The sequence below is a fragment of the Nycticebus coucang genome, chromosome 5 (assembly GCF_027406575.1).
Source record: "Nycticebus coucang isolate mNycCou1 chromosome 5, mNycCou1.pri, whole genome shotgun sequence".
In the NCBI taxonomy this organism is placed as follows: domain Eukaryota; kingdom Metazoa; phylum Chordata; class Mammalia; order Primates; family Lorisidae; genus Nycticebus; species Nycticebus coucang.
Genome location: NC_069784.1, coordinates 120,267,546 through 120,287,869, shown reverse-complemented (window position 1 = coordinate 120,287,869; position 20,324 = coordinate 120,267,546). Strand labels below are relative to the sequence as shown.

The window sequence follows — 20,324 nt, the reverse complement described above, 5'->3', positions numbered from 1 at the left end:
CGAGGAAGCCAAGAAATGCCAACAGTCATCAAAAACTGAAAACAGCAAGGAAAAAAAATTCTCCTATACGGCCACTAGAGGGCGCGTGTGGCCTTTGCTGATACCTTGATTTCCGACTTCTGGATTCTAGGACTCTAAGAAAATCAATTCTTGTTTTACTAATTTGTGGTAATTTGTTACAGTAGCTATAGAAAACAAATACAACCATTATAAGGCTGAGGATGTTCCATTCTATTCCTATGTTTCCCCCCCAAAATGGATGTTTTTTCTATGTTAATTGAAAAATTATATTTTCCCACATTATTTTGTTAATGTCATAATCTGTATCTGGGTATGTAGTATTAGTTTTAGCTCCATCATAACTGTGCAACATCTGTCCCTGAAAGTGTTAGGCCTTGACATGTTGTGACAAATTGTAGATAACGTCAACATGAATGTCCTTGCTCTGTATTTGATAAAGAAATTTTTAAAAGTCATTGATAAGTCTGCAGAACAAAATTGTATTTCAAAATACTTAGAAGAAAAAAAGAGTGAAATTTTAAATGAAATTTTCCCTGAGTGTTTTTCTGTATAATAGGAATCATGGCTGGAAGCCCTCAGGTCCATTTTGGGTTTGATTTTTTTTTCTTTTTAATTTTAGTTTTGTATTTTTTGAGTCCCGAGTCTCACTCTTTCACCCTGGATAGGGTGCTGTGGCATTATTGTGGCTCACAGCAACCTCAAACTCCTGGGTTCAAGCAATTTTCTTGCCTCAGCCTCTGAAATAGCTAGGACTAAAGGCATACATCACCAAGCCTGGCTAGTTTTTCTATTTTTAGTAGAGATGGAGGCCTCACTCTTGCTCAGGCTCATCTTGAACTCCTAAGCTCAAGCAGTCTACCCACCTCAGCTTTCCAGTGCTAGGATTCCATTTTGGCTTTGAGAGAAACTTTATTTGGCCCATAGATTATTTCTAAAATTAGAAGATTTTATATTAAAATATTAGATATTATAGTTCTCTTGAAAATGATACAGATTTAGTGAGACTTCCTTGAATTCCAAGGCACTGGCCTAAGCTGTGTCACATCTGCCCTTTATATAACATTCTTTTCACTTTAACTGTGGCCTTATGATTCTTCACTGTTTTTAAACTTGGTACAGATTTGAGTTTGCAACTCTTTGAGAACCTTTGTTGGGGTGCATTGTTAACACCAAGGCGTGTATCATTGAGGGAAGGCTTAGAGAAGAGGAATGTGTCACATCTACAAGGTCAGCATATTCATGTTCAAAGAGAACTCAGGGAAAATAACCAAAGATGAAAGAAGATTTTCCTATAATTCATTACCAATGAGGGAGACAGATTGATTGACCTCTGGGTAAAGATGGCGCAAAAGAAGCACTTAAAATATCAAAATTAAAACCCTAAAACCACCCAAAAGAAAGAAAGCAAACAAACAAACAAACAAAAAAACTCACCACTGTCACTGAAGGAAGAAAAAAAAGCACAACCTATAACCTAAAACCTGAGAAGTGATGGCAAAGCAAATATACCAAAAGACACTATTGAAGTGTGTGTCTCTGAAATATGCCTATGTCCAGGCCAATCCTCTGCCCTCCCCTGTGAGGCATGTTGAAGAAAGATGATCAGACTGAACCCTGACTATTCTTTCTAATGTCCTCCAATTTGGAAGAGTCAGTAGCATCCCTCTGATATATCAGGGAACATTAGCACTATTGAATCTTGTCAGAGGCAGGAGAAGTTTGCCAACTTCTATGAGCAAATGAACTGAAACCCATAGGAATAGGATGTCCCCTTAGCCAGCTTGAAGGCAGGCTGGACTTAAAGGAATCCCAGACTTGAGGGCTGAGTTCCCCCAGCAAACTCTCCTTATTCTTAGCTGAGTTCCACACAACCCCTTTCCCTCCACCTCTCATCTGAAAACCTTCAGTTCACAGAAAAAGTAAATAGAAAAACAGCCCTAAAAACCGAAGGTTATTCTGATCTAACAATATGAACGAACTCATTCCACTAAGAAAAGATGAGATCCCTAAACTGAGAGGTCATACTATCTGCTGGGGCGGGGGAACTGATACAGAATAATGGACACTGAGACATAACCCATATAAGATAGTAAAAGCGACTTTAATGATAAAGAATTTTCCAGGCATCTGAGGAGGAAGGTCAAGTCACCTCTAAGGGAAAAATTACATAGGATTCAGATCTTTCCACAGAAACCTGTGTCAAATATCAGGGAGGCAATTGCCTTCTTGTTCTGTTGCCTTTTGAAGGAAGGTGCAAATTCAAAATATTTACCCAACTCAGTTTTTATTTATGTATAGATAAAAACAGATCTCCTCAAATATCACAGAACTGTATAAGCCCTCCTGAAGAAAATGATTTGAGAAAAGACGGTAGTCCATCGGGAACTAAATAAAAATTTAAAATTCAGGAATGGATGAGTTGCAGTGAGTATCAAATTCATTTAAATACAGAATTAAGACTGAACATCTGGGCAAATAAGGTTTCCAAGCAACTGCAAACGTTATAATTGCCAGTAAGCCAAAAGTAATGCTAGCAATGGAAATTGAGAAGCAGAGGGTGGAGGTAGGTGGAAGTGTAGTGCTTACACCTTTCTTGGTCTTTTTACTTAATGTTCATAGGCCTCTTTGGGGAATGCACGTCTTGTAGGGGTGTAAAGCAATCACTGGAGAGCTACTTAAGTTTGCTTTCCTTAAATTCAAATAACACTGAAAATCTTTAAACTACTTAAAGCATGCATGGTATGGCCCCATGATGATGAAATTACTTGTGTCTAATCTTGCTGTACTTCCATTTCTTCAGCCGTAAGATGGGAGTGAGCGTGTTTCTCCCGGGGCTGCCGCGAGGATTCCATTTATTAACCTGGGAAGTGCTTACTTAGAACAGTGCCTGGCTCACAGTCAGCGGCCGAACTTAAGGCTGCTGTGACTTCACCGCTGCCCGCGAGGGAGGTGAGTTAGTTTGGCCTAGTGCAGCGTTCTTCCAGCATCTGTAGTGTTTCTCGTTTACGATTTGGTTCAGGGAGGCTCATCCTGGTGGTGACTTAAGCGAACAGTCTCCGATACAGAGCTTCGGGCAGGATTGGGTCTACCTGCGCCAGCTCTGCACCTGGGCGACCTTGGCTTTGCCCACACCGATGACTCAATCGGTTGGGCTTCTGGGTGCCTGTCCTCTCCCTCTGCCCGAGCAGCCAACCCCCCGGCTCCCCAGCGGGGCCTCCTCCTGCCACGTGACGCCCCCGCCAGGGGCCCCAGCGCCCTCCTTGCGGACGCGCCGTTCCGGCTCCCGGGCTCCGCCTGTGCACGGCCTCCTCAGCTCAGCCATCCTCTTGGCTGCTGCGGGCGGCAAGCCCACGGCATCTGCCATTTGTCATTCAGCCCGTCGGGAACGCCCCGAGCCTTGATTTAGACACGTCTGGGGCGTACTCTGGCCTCACTCTCCTGGCGGGCGGTCGCGCGGACGGACGGGACAGCCTCGCTCTCAGCGCAGCACAGCGCGGGCCTTGGCGCGCAGGGCGCTTCCCGGGTCGCCGTCATGGCTGCGGAGGTGGCGTGCCTGAGCGGCCGTGCCTGAGTTCTGGGGGTCCTCGCCCTGCAGGGTAGGTGGCTGGATGCTCGTGGCGGAGCTGCGTGGCGGCCGAGCCACGGCGGCCGGGGGTGGCGGGGCGCGGCATTGCCGCGGTACGAGGACGGTCCTGGGCTGGCTGCCGTGCCGGGGAGGGTGTGCCGGTGCCTACGCGCCACGTACGTGACGGGGTCCGGGGCTCCGGGACCGAGTGTGAAACTCCGGCGAATTGTCACCGGGCATGCCGAGCTGACTTTGACCAAAAATTCTGTCGCCTGGTGCTTTAGAATACCGCTTATTGTACCTTTTGCACATTTTTGGTAGGCAGTAAATAGACTCGATTTCTAAAACCAGGCACTCTAACCTCGCCAAAAGGCCAGAAAAAGAGAAAGTCCGTTCAAAGTAATAGTGCGACTAAACTGTAAATGTTTGCATTTGTATCCATTATGGAAAATACCGTCATTTGGACGCTTTAATATCATGAGCTCCATCAGATAATTCTCTTAAAAGTGTTTAAAAACGTGAGCTCCTAAAAATTTCCTAGTTGGTATAACTGATAATGCAACTTTGGTTATTTGGTCCCCGCGTCCAACTTTTGGGACGGTACGGGGGATTTTTACTTTTTATTGAATATACGCTTGTAATTTTGAAAAAAATATATTTAACAAATGTGTTACTTTTATGTTTAAGAAACCAATAAAAATTAAAAATAGAAACACCCAGCTTAGGTCCTCCTTCTTCCAGGAATCCTCTAAGCCCTCCCTCCCAGGCAGGATCGGAGGCCCCTCCTGTGAGCTTTCTGGGACCTCACTGAAGTCCTGGTCCCCTAAATCCTCCCTCCCTTTTTCCCCCAGTCCTCCTCTTCCACCTCCTCCCTCGGTTTATTAACCCATCAGTCTCGCCAAACCCAGAGGTTGCTGGCTTAGCGCATGGGGTAAGTGATTAATACTGTTTCATGACTGAACGAAAAGGTAAAATGTTCTGTTGTTTCACGGTTTTCACCCTAAAGTTAAATAGTAGAAATTTATATATGCTTACATAAGAACATTTAGATAAAAGTTAAGGATCTGGAAAGGTTGACCATGTCCGATGTCTGCGTTCTTGACCCCAGCAGTCCCATGCTTGGGTTTTCCTCCTCTTCCAGAACAACGTTTTTCAGAACTTGAAGCCCATTTTAGTGGGTCATGAAATCGTGTAAGTGGCTAATGATCAGAATTTTTAAAACACAAAGTAATAGACTAGAAAATATCAGAATGTGTCTCAGGTCATGGAAACTTTATGCTTCATGACATTTAACACCCCCCCCCCCCAGTTATATACACACACAGATGTGTGTCATGATGTCAAACGTCATTCCTTGGAATGAGTCATGGTCAAAAAAGTTTGAAAGCCACTGCCCTAGATAAATTTTCATACATATACACAAGCAGACGTGTACTAGAAGATTTATTGTCATACCCAAAGCTGGAAGCAACCTTCATGTTCATCTGAAGGAGAAAGGTAAATTATACACTAAATTATGCACTAGTCCTAAAAAGGAACATTGAACCTGTGGTGAATGGAGTAGTTTTGTGTTTCAGTACAAATATGTCTCAGTGTTGAACCAAAAAAAAAAAAAAAAAATCCATGTTGCTGAAGAGTAGTGTCTGATACCATCTCCGTAAGACTCAGAATCTGGTGAACCAAAGCTGTTGTTTAGGGATGTGTACATAGGCATTAAAAGTTAAAAAAAAAAAAAAAGTAAAGAAATTAATACCATAAAACTCAAGCTGGAGAGGAGGAAAGTGTGGTCATGTATGTGAAGGGACATGCAAAGCCTGGGATCCTAGCAATACTTTATCTCCTGACCTGGGCAATAGGGTACGCGTACTTGCCTTGTAATTCTCTGCTAAGTGATATATATTAGGCTTGAATTTTAGAGTTTCTCCAAAATATAGTAAAATATGGGTGTCACAAAACAAGCCTGAAACCAGAGCTCTAAGTTTATCATTCATATTTTCCAGCATCTTTTTAGAAAAATAAAAATCTTGTTGGGAGAGGTGCCTAGGGAACTTATTATCGGTAATATTTTATCTTGTGAATTCTGTGGTGGACATGTCAGTAGTCATTAAATTGTCTTTTATGTGTTTTTATACCTTAAATAATTCACAATATTTTTAAAAGTATTTAGAAGAAATGTAAAATCATTTGGTGTGTTCACTTTGCAAAAAAGACACATTTACATATTTTGCACAAATTTGGAATTATATTTGATGTAGTAATTTTTCTAAACTCAAAAAAATCTATCATGAAAAAATTAATTACTGAAAAGTGTATGAAAACAGAACTTTATAGACTTCTACTCAGGGTTTAAAAATGCTGACATGCAGTCATATTTACTTCAATAATTTTAGTTTCTCAATCATTCTAGGTCACATGTGACTTTTATATTTTATTATGTTATATATTTTATATCATACTGTATTCTAGAACAGCATTTCATCATTGCAGAAATTTCTAATGGAAACGTTATTTTAGATTAAAATAATTTGTTGGTTACAAGCTTGCCAGATATTAAACTGCAGACATTTCTTTGTGCTTTTTGTGTCTTGATATTGTTCTCTACTATTAATAAAATATATTCTAAATTTTTTCTAAGGGTTTTAAAATTTGTATTTTGTCCACATTTAATTTACCTGAGACATATATGTATCAGTATGTGTGTGCATGTGCGTGTGTGTGTGTGTGTGGAGAGAGAGTTGCCTGTATTTTATGTTGTAAGGTCAAGATTAATTCATTTTCTTTTTTCCATTTGGAAAGGTAAACTGTCCCAGTACCTGTGATTTGCAGTGCCGCTTCTGGTATATGAAGTACCCAGATATGCTTGGGCTTACTTAATGGGTTCTCGACCTGGGTTTGTTCGTTTGTCATTTGAAAATACTACAGATTTTCACTTACTGTTATTTCTACGTAGTGTATTATTTAATTCTAAGAATTTCAAGTTTTTTTTATTGTGATATTTTTTTTCTTTCTCTTGAGAGACTTTTAAAAGTAGTCTCTAGTTGCAGTGTGGAAGGTTTTTTTGAGGTGTCCTTTTGTTACTGATTTCTGATTTGCACTGTAGCAAGCAAATGTGCCTGTGCTACCAATTCTTTGAAACTTGAGAATTGCTTTATGGTGTGGTCTTAACTGCTCCTTGTACGCACAGACTTTTGGGCCAAGGTATGTATGTGTGTATATGTATTTCTTTCTTTAATATATATTATATATAATATCAATCTATGTTTTATATACATAAGATCTCCTGACTGTAAGGTTTATGTTTCATCAGTTCTGGAAAGTTCTATCCTTTATCTTTCTTTTCTATTGTTTGCTTTAGGAACTATGATTAGACTTCTGCTAGACTTTTTGTCTTTTAATCCACCTTTTATGTGTTTTATACATTTTATGTGCATGTTGAATTCTAGATGATTTTTTTCAAATCTATATTCGATCTTTAATTTTTTTCCCCATATGATCTATAATTTATGTACAGCAAAAACACAAAGATAAGGTGTGTGGCTTGATTAAATTTACATATGCAATGCATAATTGTGTGATCATCACCCAGATAAGAGATATGAAACATTTTCATCCTTGCAAAAGTTTTCTCCTTCACCTGTTGAAGAGCCCCTCCCCTGCTCCAGTCAATGACCTCCTGACTACTATGACCATGGATTATTTTCAGGTGTACTTAAACTTCATATACATGAAATCATAGAGTTTATTCTTTTGTTCCTATGGTGCTTTGAGATTCATCCATGTTGCATGTATTTTGTGTATTTTTTGTTTTTTGCTTTATAGCAAGGGTTGGCAAACTATAGCCCACTGGCTAATTCCAACTGTGTATTTTAATGTATAGAATTTTACTGGAACATAGCCATGCCCATTCAGTAGAGTTAGTATTACAGACACCATAGGGCCCACAAAGCCAAAACTACTTACTTTCTGTCTGTTTACAGGGAAAGTTTGTTTCTCCTCTTCTATAATATTGCATTATGTGGATATAAACAACTATTTATCCCTTCTCTTGTTGATGACCATTTGAATTATTTTCAGGATGGAGTCATAAATTAAATTGCTACAAATGTGCTTGAAACGCTCATTGGTAAATACACATTCATATCTCTCGGGTATTATTAAGGAGCTGACTTGATGGTCTTTGGGTAAGTTGGTTACATTTCTGTGAACATTAATAGTGTTGAACATTTTTTAAAATTTTTATTGGACATTCACATTTCTCTTGTAAAATGTCTACTGAAATCTTTTGCTCATTTTTAAAATCAGATTAGTTTTTGTTGATGATTTTTAGTTTCTAATAAAGCTGAATAGGAAACCTTTTTTAGGTACATATTTATAAATATTTCCTACCCTGACATTTGCCTATTTATTTTCTCTCTCCTTTTTTTTTTTTTTTTTATTTGGAGAAAGAATCTCACTTTGTTGCCCTCAGTAGAAAGCCGTGGTGTCTTATAGCTCACAGCAACCTCAAACTCTGGGGCTTAAGTGATTCTCTTGCCTCAGCCTCCCAAGTAGCTGGGACTGCAGGGACTGAGTACAACACCTGACTATTTTTTAGAAACGGGGTCTTGCTCTTGCTCAGGCTGGTCTTGAACTCCTGAGCTCAGGTGATCCACTCACCTTGGCCTCCCAGAGTGCTAGGACTACCTGCATGAGCAACTGGGCTGGCTGCCTATTTATTTTCTTTCTTTCTTTCTTCCCTTTCTTTTCTTTCTGTTTTTTGCCTATGTATTTTCTTAATGGTACCTTTTGATTGGCAGAATTATGTCTATGAAGTTCACTTTATCAGGATTGGGGGGGGGGGAGGGGAGAGAAGCAAGGGAGTAGCAAGTGGAAGTTCGTACTTTTTTGTATCCTGCCCACAAAATTTTCTTTTTATCCTCATTTTTACCCACCCTCAAGATCTTAAAGACATTTGCCTATGGCTTCCTCCAGAAGCTTCATAGTTTTCATCCTCACAGTTGGGTCATTGATTATTGCCAGCCAGTTTTTGTATGTGGCAGGAGGGATCAAAAGATTATTTTTCATATGGAGATTCAGCTGCTCTACATATTACTTAAAAAAACTTACTTTTTCAATTAAATTGCAATAGAGACTATTGAAAAATAATCATATATTTGGGTCTGTTTCTGGACTCTGTTCTGTCCCATTTGGACTATTTATCAATTCTTACATCAGTATCATACTTTCATAATTACTGTAATTTGTAGCAAGTCTTCACATGGCTTATAAACCGTCCAATTTCGTCCTTTTAATCAATTGTTCTGGCTATTTAAATGCTTTGCCTTCCCATATAAATTTTAGAATGAGCTTGTCCATGGCTGTTTTAAAAACTCTATTGGACTTTCAGTTGGGATTACATTACCTCCACAAACAAAGCAATTGGAAATAGAGTTCATTATAGTATTGAATTTTTTAATTTATGCACATATTATATCTCCTATATCTTCTATTATATCTCTTGAGAAAGTCCTTTCATAGTTACACTCACCATGGTTTTGAGTTTTAATTTTTTGGGTACTATCGTAAATGATGGGGTTATTTCTCCCCCAGTTTCATTTTCCAGATACCTTGCTAGTGTATGGAAGTATAATTTGTTTTTGTATATTGATTTTCTATTTTGTGCTCTTGCTGAGTTCCCTCATATTTCTGATAGTGTGAAGAGATTTTCCAAACACACAATTGTGTCATCTGCAAAAGATTATTTTTAAAATCTTCATTCCTTTTTTCTTTTTCTTGTCTTTTTGTACTGGCTGGAACCTTCTGAGCAATGTTTAACAGAAGTATTAATGATTGTCCTTGCTTTTTTTTCATCTCATAGAGAGAATGCCTCAATATTTCCCTGTTAAAGATGCTGCTTACTGTACTTTTTTGTAGATACCCTTTAGCAGATTAAGAAAATTTTCTTCCATTCCTGGTTCACTAAGATTTACTTTCACAAATGGGTATTAAATTTTCAAAAACATTTTATTCTGAAACAACTTTAGATTTATAAGAGTTGCAAAGGTAATACAGAGTGTTTCTGTTTACCCTTCATCCAGTTCCTCTAATGTTAACATCTCACACAACCCTCAACATTAAGAAATGAAATTAAGAAATTAACATTGGTAACTGGTCCCAGCGGCTCACTCCTATAATCCTAGCGCTTCAAGGGGCTGAGGTGGGAGATCTCTTGAGTACAGGATCTCAGAGTTCGAGACCCACCTGAGGAAGAGTGAGACATCATCTCTACTGAAAATAGAAAATTAGCTAGGTATTGTGGTGGGTGCCTGTGGTCCCAACTGCTCAGGAGGTTGAGACAAGAGGATCACTCAAAGCCAAGAGTTTGAGGTTGCTGTGATGCTGTGAGCTAGGCTGAGACTGTGACTCAAAAAAAAAAAAAGAAAGAAAGAAAAAAAACAAAGCAAAAAAAATTAACATTGGTACAATAATATTAGCTCAATTACAGACTTTATTCAGGTTGACATAGTTTTTTCACTAATGCCCTTTGTCCCTTCCAGGAACCAGACCATATACTGTGTTGCATTTAGTTGTCTCCCTAATTTAATCTGTGACAGTTTCTCAGTTTTTTTCATGCTATTGCCATTTTGAAGAGTACTGATCATGCATTTTATAGAATGTCCCTCAATTTGGGTTTGCTTGATGTTTTCTCACAATTAGACTGAGGTGATGGATTTGGGGAGAATAATATCACGGAGGTACTGTGCCCCCCTGGCTGCATCATACCTGGGGACACAGGATCCCTGCATCAACTAGTGATGTTAACCCTGGTCACACAGTGAAGATGGTGTCTGCCAGGATTCTCATTATTATGGGACTTTTCTTCCTTTTCATATTCTGTGTGTTAGAAGAGAAGTCCATGGTTCAAGGAAAGGGTAGACTATCAAATAATTTATGGACATATGTTAAAACCACCTCAGCAATTAATAAATAGTTTGAGGGAAATATTTTGAGGTAGTACAGGTATTCTATTTCTCCTTAAATTTTTGCCCACTAAAAATTGGAACTTTTTAAATTGGAATTCTTCCTTAAGGAAGACTTGTCCCCTTTCCCACATTTTTTGATTTAATTATTTACATGTATTCATGAATATTTAGTCTTTGGGTTATAATTTAGTGCTGTTCTCATACTACTTAAGTTGTTCCAGCTTTATATTGGTACTTTTTCTTTTTTTGAGACAGACTCTCACTATGTTGCCCTTGGTAGACTGCCATGGCGTCACAGCTCACAGCAACCTCTAACTCTTGGGCTTAAGCAATTCTCTCGCCTCAGCCTTCCAAGTAGGTGGGACTACAGGCACCCGCCACAATGCCCGGCTATTTTTTTTGTTGTCCTGTTGTTTGGCAGGCCCAGGCTGGGTTCAAATCCCCCAGCCCCAGTGCATGTGGCCAGAGCCCTAAGCACTGAGCTACAGGCACCAAGCCTACATTGGTACATTTTTTCAGGCTGACTCTTGTCCTTTTGACATGTCCCCACTTTTAAAAAGTAACTTTTTAAAGCATTTCCTTACTATTTGGCACTATGAAATGCTCTAAGCTCATTTAGTATTCTCCCTGCCCCAACGTTAGAATGGGTCATTTCTCCAAAAAGTCCCGATGCCTTTTACTGATGGAGGGTATTTAGGAACGGTGATCTGGGTGCTAAGTGTTCCTTGCTGCTGAGATGTCACTGTTCCTTGGCTCTCTCAGTGGACAGAACTAGGAATTGTACGTACATATACTTAGTTTTCAATTTTGTCAGATGTTTTTTCTGTATCTATTGAAATTATCACATGATTTTCTTTTTTAGTTTGATGGTATGAGTTAGAAATAATCTGACAATTTTAAGAGCTGTGTATGTAGTATTTCTAAGGGCTTTATCACAAGGTTTGTTTTGTTTTGAGAATATCTAGCTTTCTGTATTGCCTGATCAAATCTTAAGATAGCTCTATAACACATTTTGATATGTCAGAGGGCACAACCTTGTTTTAGTTTTTGTGCTGAACTGTCTTGGCTATTTGGAGTCTTTTTTCCTTCCATACAAACTTTCAGACCAGTTTATGACAGTCACGGAAAAGTGTCATTGAATTTATAGGTTTACATAAAGAATAGACATATTTGCAATATCCAGTTTTTCCATTTATCTCGCATTATCTATGTCCTTTGCTGATAAATAAAGGAATTATAAATATTTTGTTACCTTTATTTCTAGATCCTCATCATACTGTGTATGGGTTCTTTTTGTTCCTTATTATATTTCCCAGTCAGGATGTTATTTCCTTAAGTAATAATAGATTTCTACTTTTTATAAGCACACAATTTACAACAAGTGTTTTTTTTCCTTCCTTATTTTCACATCTCTCATTCTTTTGTTTTCGTGTTATTTCACTAAGACTGTGAGTGCAGCGGAGAGGAGAGATAGTGATCGTGATATTCTTATCGACTTAAATGGGAATAATTCTGTAACAAGGCTAAGTATGATGTTGTTGCTGGATGTGGAATATTCTCTCTGCTTCTAGGTCTCCAAGAGTTTTAAATCACAAATAATATTAAATTTTACTATGTACATTTTCTGAATCTGCTGGACCCTAGAGTCAGCCTGCGTGGGTTCAGTTCCTACTTCTGCTCCTTTGTTGTCACATAGTGTGATCATGGGCAGTTACTTCTGTGTAGCTCAGTTTTCTTATCTGTGAAATATAAGCAAGTGTCTACTATATAAGGTTGTTGAGAGGATTAAAAGAGTTATACAGAGAAAGGGTTAAGAATTATGCTTAGTACTTTGCCTAACAAATGCATTCAGTATAACCTGGCCTATTGTACCCTCAGTGAATCCCCAACAATAAAAAAAAAAAAAAATTATGCTTAGTGCCTAGCAAGTACTCATTTTTAAAATTTCTTAGTGTGGTAGGTTATTTTAATTTACTTCATATTGATTAATTACTAAGTTATCTTGCATTCGTAAGTAAACTACACATATTCATGTATGGTTTGGATTGAATTTACTGTTTTAATATTTTTTCATGTAATATTCATGAGTCACAAAGTAACTATCCTTTTGCTACAGCAAAGGACATTGTGAATGATAGATTCCTTAAAACAAGATTACACAAGAGCTTAGCAACCAAGGTGGCAACATTCCCAACTTTCTGGAGCGATTTGTATCTGTATCTTTTGATAAGCTTCAGACAGAGAGCTCTTACATGAGCAAATTCAAAACTTCACATGTATTTTGGAAAGTGGCCAATTCAAAAACGAAAAGTGATTTTAACTTTTCTACATATTTTACACTGTTACCAATACATCATATGTAACTTTGTGTGTGGCGTTTTCAGTATTTTTGGAATATTTGGAAAGATTCATTCACTGCCCAAGGCCATGTGTTTTGCTGATTTGGGGTACATCTTTGATCTTGAGGAACTTAGGATTCAGCAGTCGGGATCATTTCAAAGTAGAAGGCCTACTTGTATTGTTCAGGGAAACTCAATATTCATTTTTTAAAAATATTAATAAGGGCGGTGCCTGTGGCTCAAGGAGTAGGGCACCGGTCCCATATGCCAGAGGTGGCGGGTTCAAACCCAGCCCCGGCCAAAAAAAAAAAACACACAAAAAAAAAAATTAATAAAATTGAACTTTCTAATCTATTTCCTATCTATTTTCTTTCACTCCTGTCAGCACCCTGGGTTGGGCCTTGTCAGCCTGCCTTCCTTACTGTCATTTGTAATGACCACTGACGTCAGTTCCATGAGAGAAAACTTCAGCGGCATCCAGGATTGAGAAAAGAGGTCCTTGGCTTCAGTGATCCTTTCATTTATTTATTTATTTATTTATTTGAGACAGAGTCTCACTTTGTCACCCTTGGTGGAGTGCTGTGGCGTCACAGCTCACAGCAACCTCCAACTCTTGGGGTTAAGCGATTCTCTTGCCTCAGCCTCCCAAGTACCTGGGACTGCAGGCACCGGCCACAGTGTTTGGCTGTTTTTAGAGATGAGGTCTCACTCTGTCCCGGGCTGGTCTCGAACCTGTGAGCTCAGCTAATCCACCCACCTTGACCTCCCAGAGTGCTGGGATTATAGGCGTGAGCCACGGCGCCAGCCCAGTGATCGTTTTTGTCTGGTCCCAGCTTGCTTCCTTGCCTTCCATTCCAGTCTGTTACTCCACAGAACTAATCCAGTCCTCCGAGTAGTGCTAGCCTAAGTCCCTAAAGATCCACTCCCTCGCCTGCTTTTGCTGCTGAGTTCATATTCATGTCATTCACTTTACCTCCTCACTTTCTCCTCAGCTAATGCATTCTCCTCACCTAATTTTCAACAAAGTTTTTCCAGGCCCTGCTCAGAGGATATTCACTGTACAATGCTACTAGCTAGATAGGAACCCTGTAATTTATAATCTGTAGCCCTTATTAAATTCTCACCTTTCATCACCAATCTTTATATCTAAATGTCATTACCAGATGGTCAGGTTCTTAGAATAGGGTTCAAGTGCCTAGCGTGATACTTTGCATACAAAGATGTATTGCTAAATAGCCACCACTATTAAGTACCTACTATAATTGTGCTACAATTTTGCAAAGTATTATTATCTCTGTTTTAAATTGTGAAGAAACTCAGTATCAAAGAGATTAAGAAACTTGCTCAATGGCATATAGGTAGTAAGTGGCAAAACTGGTTTGTCTGATTCAAAAGCCCTTTCTCCTAAGCCATACTGCCTTGGTGATAAAAATAAATAGTTAAAATAAATAAAATTACTGAGCGGAAGTATTTCTGGTAAAAACACACCGAAAATGACACACGTAATGAAGATTTTGCTTTTATTGCCAACATGTTCTTTGGGATCTTCGCTTTGGTGACTGGTGTGTTTTATTTTCTCAGAATTTTCCTTCTACATTTTTATTTATACTAATGGATAAGATTGGATGATTCTGATTTTGGCTTAGTCGGGACTCAGATAAACAACTAAACTTTGCCACAATTTACTTGGTGTTTGTTTTATTTTTAAGTAGAAAATTTTGCATTTGCCTAATTATTTTTCCTAGGTAGTAGATACGGTAAAGATAATCTGCTTCTCTATTTAAAGTACTTTTTCTGTTGCATTATGAAAAAAAGTACTTTATAAAATACATGGAAAAATACATGACATAAAAGACTTAAAAAGCATGGAAAATCTGCCAGTCTTATGTACACAGCTCGATGAATTTTTACATATGCGTACACCTGTGTAACCACAACCTAGGTCAAGATTAGACAATGTTATACATCCATCCAGAAAGAAAATTCCCTCTGGCCAGGACTTCCCTTAGAGGTCACACCCTTCTGATTTCCATCACTGTAGATTAGTTTTGTCTATTCTTTAGCTTTAAGTGTAACCAAACAGTATGTACTCTCTTGAATCACACTCTGCATAAATGTTTGAGGTTCGTCCATTTCGGTGCATGTGTTAATAACTCTTTTTTTTTCCAAGCAGTATTCCATTGTTATCTATATATCATGATTTGTTTATCCTTTCTGTTAATCCACTTTCTGCTCTTACAAGGAAAGCTGCTATGAATAATTACACGCAGGTTTTTTTGGTAGACATTTGCAGTATTTCACTTGGGAGCGTATCTGAGATTCAGTCTGTTAGGTCATAGCCGTACATTTAGTTTTAGTAAATTCTGCCAAACAGTTTACGAAAGGGAATGAATAAATGTACACACTTCTGCTAGCAGTGAGACTTGTATTTGTAGTTTCACGTTTTCATTAGCACTGATATGGTTCTTTTTCTTTTAAGCTCTTGGGTGAGTATAAGGCGATCTCTCACGGTCTTCAGGTACATTTCCTTGATGAGTATGACTTTTCTGTTTTTCTTCTAATGATGCCTTTTGATGAAGAAAAGTTGTTACTTAATGGGATCTGTTTTATTACTTTTTAATAGTTTTTGTGTTCTGTTTGCCTGTTTTGCAGTGATATAGATAATTTATTTTTCTTTGTTTCTTAAAATTAATAAAAAATTTTTTCAGAGATAGGGTTTTACTATATTGCCCAGGCTGGAATTAAACTTGTGGGCTCAGATGATCCTCCCACCTCAGCCTCTCAAGTAACTGAGACTACAGCCACGTGCTCCTGCGCCCAGCTTCATTTTTCTGTCACATTTAGATCTGTGGCCCTGTCCGCCATCAATTTCAAATTATTTTTTATGTGATGTGAGCTAAGAATCAACGCTAGTCTTTTTCAGTATATAAATCCAGTTCCTCTGGAATCATTTTTTAAAAAGACTTGCCTTTGAAAAATGTCTTTATTCTTGGGGGTCATGTGGCCACTTAAAATTCAGAGATTATGTTACAAAGGAAGAAGGGAAGAATGGCTGTCCGAGGAAACTGGCAGCGTTTGCCATTTCTTCTGTTATAAGCACTTTGTAGATACTTAATAAACATTTAATTTGATTAAATTTCAGCTACCGCTATTGAAAACTTTTTGGTATTTACTCAAAAATATATTGGAGATATCACAGTTCCGTGGATAGATTTTTCCCAGATCCACTTAAAAAGAAATGTGCCAAGTAGTAATAAGGTCAGCTGCTTCCTAGTGAGAGAAATGTCCAGACCTTGTTAAAGCTCCTCTCAGAGTTGTCTAATGCTACTTCTTTATGGTCACCCTTGTGACCATAGCAGTTGGAGGAGAATGAAACTCTAAGTCAAGAAAATTGAAAGACAGATGTTGCTCAGCAGGTCTCATAATGGAGTGGGCTGTAGTGGGAGGTGGCCCAAGAAAACATCCTTTGGTCTTGGGTAGGTCCCGAACATTCCTCATCCTGCAGAGATGAGGAGAGACTGGAGGTCTAGATCTCACCCCTTCTGTTTTAATTTTACAATTGGCTACCATTAATATGAACAGTAATAAAAATTTTTTGTGGAAATGTTTAGCACAACTAGACCCTGACACAAAAGTTTCGTGCCCACAAGTGTTAAATTTCGTCTCCTTTTTTAATATGATGAAGTACCCAGAAAGGGTGACCTAACTTTGTCAGGCAAAAAGAAAAATCTGATAAAATCTTTTAATTGATTTTCATATTGATATGAAAAGGGAAGCTTTTCATATGTGTATACAAATACTTAACTTTTTTATTAATTAACCTTAAGGGTAAATTAAAAAGATCTTGCTTTACCTGTGAGTAGTTTCTGTGTTGACTACTTGGTGTAAATTATTTTCTCAACAACCTGAGAATAGGTGGTTTTATCTCCTTTGTACAAATGAGAAAATTTTGCTGAAAAAGAATAAAACCTTTCTCGGTATCAGGCAGGTAGTAAGTGGGAGAGCAAGCGCGTGGCCTCTGACACCTCGCCGCCGGTCCCCAGGCTGCCTGCCTCTTGTGATGTTTACAGCTCATTGTTTCTTAGGCGATCCCATTACCTGGTGACAAGACAGGGCATCGCTCTGAGAGATGTGACATAGTCCCATTGTCTCTATGAGGTAAGAAAACCTAGCCTTGATGCAAATTTGCTATGAGCAAACACATCAGAAATGCACTTATGTATCATAAGGGGACTTTATAATGAGAATTTTAATTGGATTATATCCCCACTCTTAGGACATTATTTAACCTTCATTATCTCCCGAATGGCCCTGTCTCCAACAGAGCCATGAACACTGGGGATTGGGGCTTGAACATTTGATCTTGGGTGAGGGAGGGGACATAATTTAATCTACAACACTGAGTTTTCTGGAAATGCATGCAGTACACTACCATGTTGAGACTGAATAGAAGCCGCTCTAGTTTTCTGCTGCCCTCTCTCTTTCTGTGCCATATATTTTATAAGAATAATAGTCGCAGTCTTTGTAATGCCATTGGTTTCATTTAGCTCCTACTTGAGGTTTTGAGAGCTTGTGTGAAGTTGAGCTGTCTTGTTAAATCTGTCTGCACTTCTGTGAAGTGGAGTCAGTGTCATATGCTTTAACGGTAATATCTTGTCACATTCACAGAGATGTTTAAAACTGTAGTCGAGAAAATTGCTTTTAAATGGCTATGGAAGGATGTTCATGGTCTCAGAGGACACACTGTGGAACATAAGGACATGTCATTCACTGTGAGGTTTTTAAATCTACAGTGTACAGAAAAATTATTGATTTTTTCTGACACCTCTCTGGGATTATTAATATAATACAAATCCAAACCTACTCTTTGTTATAGCATAGATTATAAATTTCAACAGTGCTCTTTAGGGAGTCACTGGTTCATAGCACTTTTGAAATCCCTCACAAGATTTCGGCAAATCCTAGGGGAGCGAAATGTGTCTTGATGAGGCCTTGATTCTGCCTTCTTGTTTGTTTTCAGAGGCACTGGCTCTGCCCTCCAGGGGGTTCTTACTTTTCTTTTTTCTTCCTTAGCCACAGATGAAGTGGGAATTTAGAGAATTGCCTCTACTTGGGAACAGAGCCACTGTTTCCGTCCACCGCCTGCATAGAGAGGGCCGGGGCCAGAGGGTCATTTTAAGACTTAAAGTTGATAGGCTTATGCTCTTTGGCAGCACAATTCCCTCTAAAAATCCAGCAGGTTTCTTATCTGTTTCCAATCAGTTCTGTGTGTTTCGAGACCTGGTTCTTAGATCTGCTACGTTGATTTAATTTCTCACTCCTGTAGCTGGCTCCCTTTCTAGTCCTAAAGGAAGTTGTATTGAGGTTGTCTGGCTTCTATTGGAAAGCTTTATCCTTAATCTGATCTATTTTCTTAGTCATTTTATCCACATGAAATGATTTAATGGACACATTATCTACCCTTGCCCTGAGGCAACTTTTTTTTTTTTTTTTTTTTTTTTTTTTGAGGCAGAATCTCACTCTGTTGGCCAGGCAATAGTGCCATGGCATCAGCCTAGCTCACAGCAACCTCAAACTCTGGGCGCAAGTGATTCTCCTGCCTCAGCCTCCTAAGTAGCTGGGACTACAGGTGCCTACCACAGTACCTGACTACCTTTTTTATTTTTAGGAGAGATGGAGTCTTGCTCTTGCCCTAGCTCAGGCTGATTTCAAACTTCTCAGCTCAAGCGATCTTCCTGCCTTGGTCTCTCAGAGTGCTAGGATTACAGGCAACACCACGGCTGTGTCCAGCCAGTGACTTAATTTTTAAAACAGTTTTCTTAGGCTTATAACCTTCAAAGTCTTATCTTTAACTGTTAGCATGAAGGTTGAGAAGCAGTCAGTTCTGATAATTTTGCAAAATCTGAAAGGTCTGGAATCTCTTTATTCCCTTTCACTTCTTAAAAACTGGATAGTGCTGTCTTAGCTCATCTCTTTCTTGAAATACCTTGTCCGATGAAGCCAATAATAACCAATACACACTTCAAATGTGTTGTTTTCATCCTACTTCTCTCACAACTGCAAGTTCCTTTGGCAGGAGGTCTGCCTCCCCAAATACCAAAGGCAGATGTCTTACCAAGTGCATTGCCACTGGGAAAAATACATCACCAGCTTTCTGACACTTAAGATCAGTATCCTCGCTGCTTGCTGACCACTGAACCAAGGTCATATATTTCAGGTTTTTGCTAAAGCAACATCCTTCTTCAGGTAACAATATCCATATAGTTGGGACAGCTAGTGCTATCCTGTGCTAACCAGCCATCCCCAAGCCTCAGTGGCTTTATTCAAAAGCAGTTTATTTTTTGTTCACACTAAATGTACATTGTAGATTGGCACAGTGGAAGACTAAAGCCTACAGAGGGACCACTGTCCTGCAGTTGTCCACTGTCTGGGACACTTGGCCTTCTCAGCTGCCACAGTCTTGCATCAGTCATTAACTGTTCATGTACAGCCTTGAACTAGTCTTGTGCCTTACTGTAGGGGGTGGAGTTCAAGCCAAAATATAAAATAGAAAGATTTTTACCATATATCTAAATATTTAACAGTTATAGATTAGGCTAAGCAACTAAGTCTAAAATATACTGTATCTTGCCTTGACAAATTTACCTCATATGAGCTAGAAAACCATGTCCGAATATGAAATTCTTGGGGTCTGCACTTCTAGACCATAACACGGGAGGCAAGCTGGCCCCCAAACCTGGTACAGCTTATCTTTTCTTCCTGGTCCAGGCCTTGTTCTGCACCCTGAAGGGTGCTCATTTGAGTTATGAACTCCCCAAGCTGCCTTTTGGCCATTCCTTGGGCCCAGGTCTGCATATAGCAAGCCGTACAATCTGCCCTCTAAAACATTGATCGGAGAAAGAGCCTATAACAGTCCTTGGTACTAGGTTCAGAGCTAATTATACAAGGAATTTCATGGTCCTAGAAACTTGGAGCAAAGCATGGTCTAGAAGAGGGAGTCTGCATCTGGGTGGGCACATCCTTTAGACCCTTGGACTCCTCATTTTAGATGGAACAGCACAGCCAGAGAAGGGCCAGAACAGAGCATGTGTCCTCAGGCCCTCTCACTCAGGTTCAAGACAGTACTAATCAACTTCAATGCCTGTGAGTCTAGAATACCAGACTAGGATATGGGGTGAGCATATAAATCTGTACCACAATTCACACTTTGAAATTTGGCTTCTAAGATAGAGAGCTAGGGAGGAAAAATGCCCTGAGTATCGTGTCTTGACAAAATTCTCGTTGTAAAGTCCCATTGTGATATATGTCGCATGACGTGTTTGCTCATGGCAAATTTGCATCATTGCTAGGTTTTCTGACCTCATAGAGGCAATGGAACTATGTCACATCTCTCAGAATGATGCCTTTGTCCTGTCACCATGGAATGGAAACAGTGAG

The 20,324-nt window shown here is 39.0% G+C and overlaps 1 protein-coding gene across 7 annotated transcripts in view; it reads left to right on the top strand.

The window, feature by feature from the left end:
* The first annotated feature begins 2,952 nt into the window (after positions 1-2,952).
* PLAGL1 (PLAG1 like zinc finger 1) overlaps positions 2,953-20,324 on the top strand; it is a 62,299-nt gene continuing 44,927 nt past the window's right edge. For 5 of the 7 annotated variants that reach the window (XM_053591653.1, XM_053591658.1, XM_053591650.1 and 2 more), the window contains exon 1: positions 3,336-3,617. The gene's annotated coding sequence lies outside the window, so the exon portion shown is untranslated. Of the gene's footprint in view, positions 2,971-3,335; positions 3,618-4,486; positions 4,518-20,324 lie in introns of those variants that run through there. The other 2 variants (XM_053591654.1, XM_053591655.1) reach the window with 2 other exon arrangements.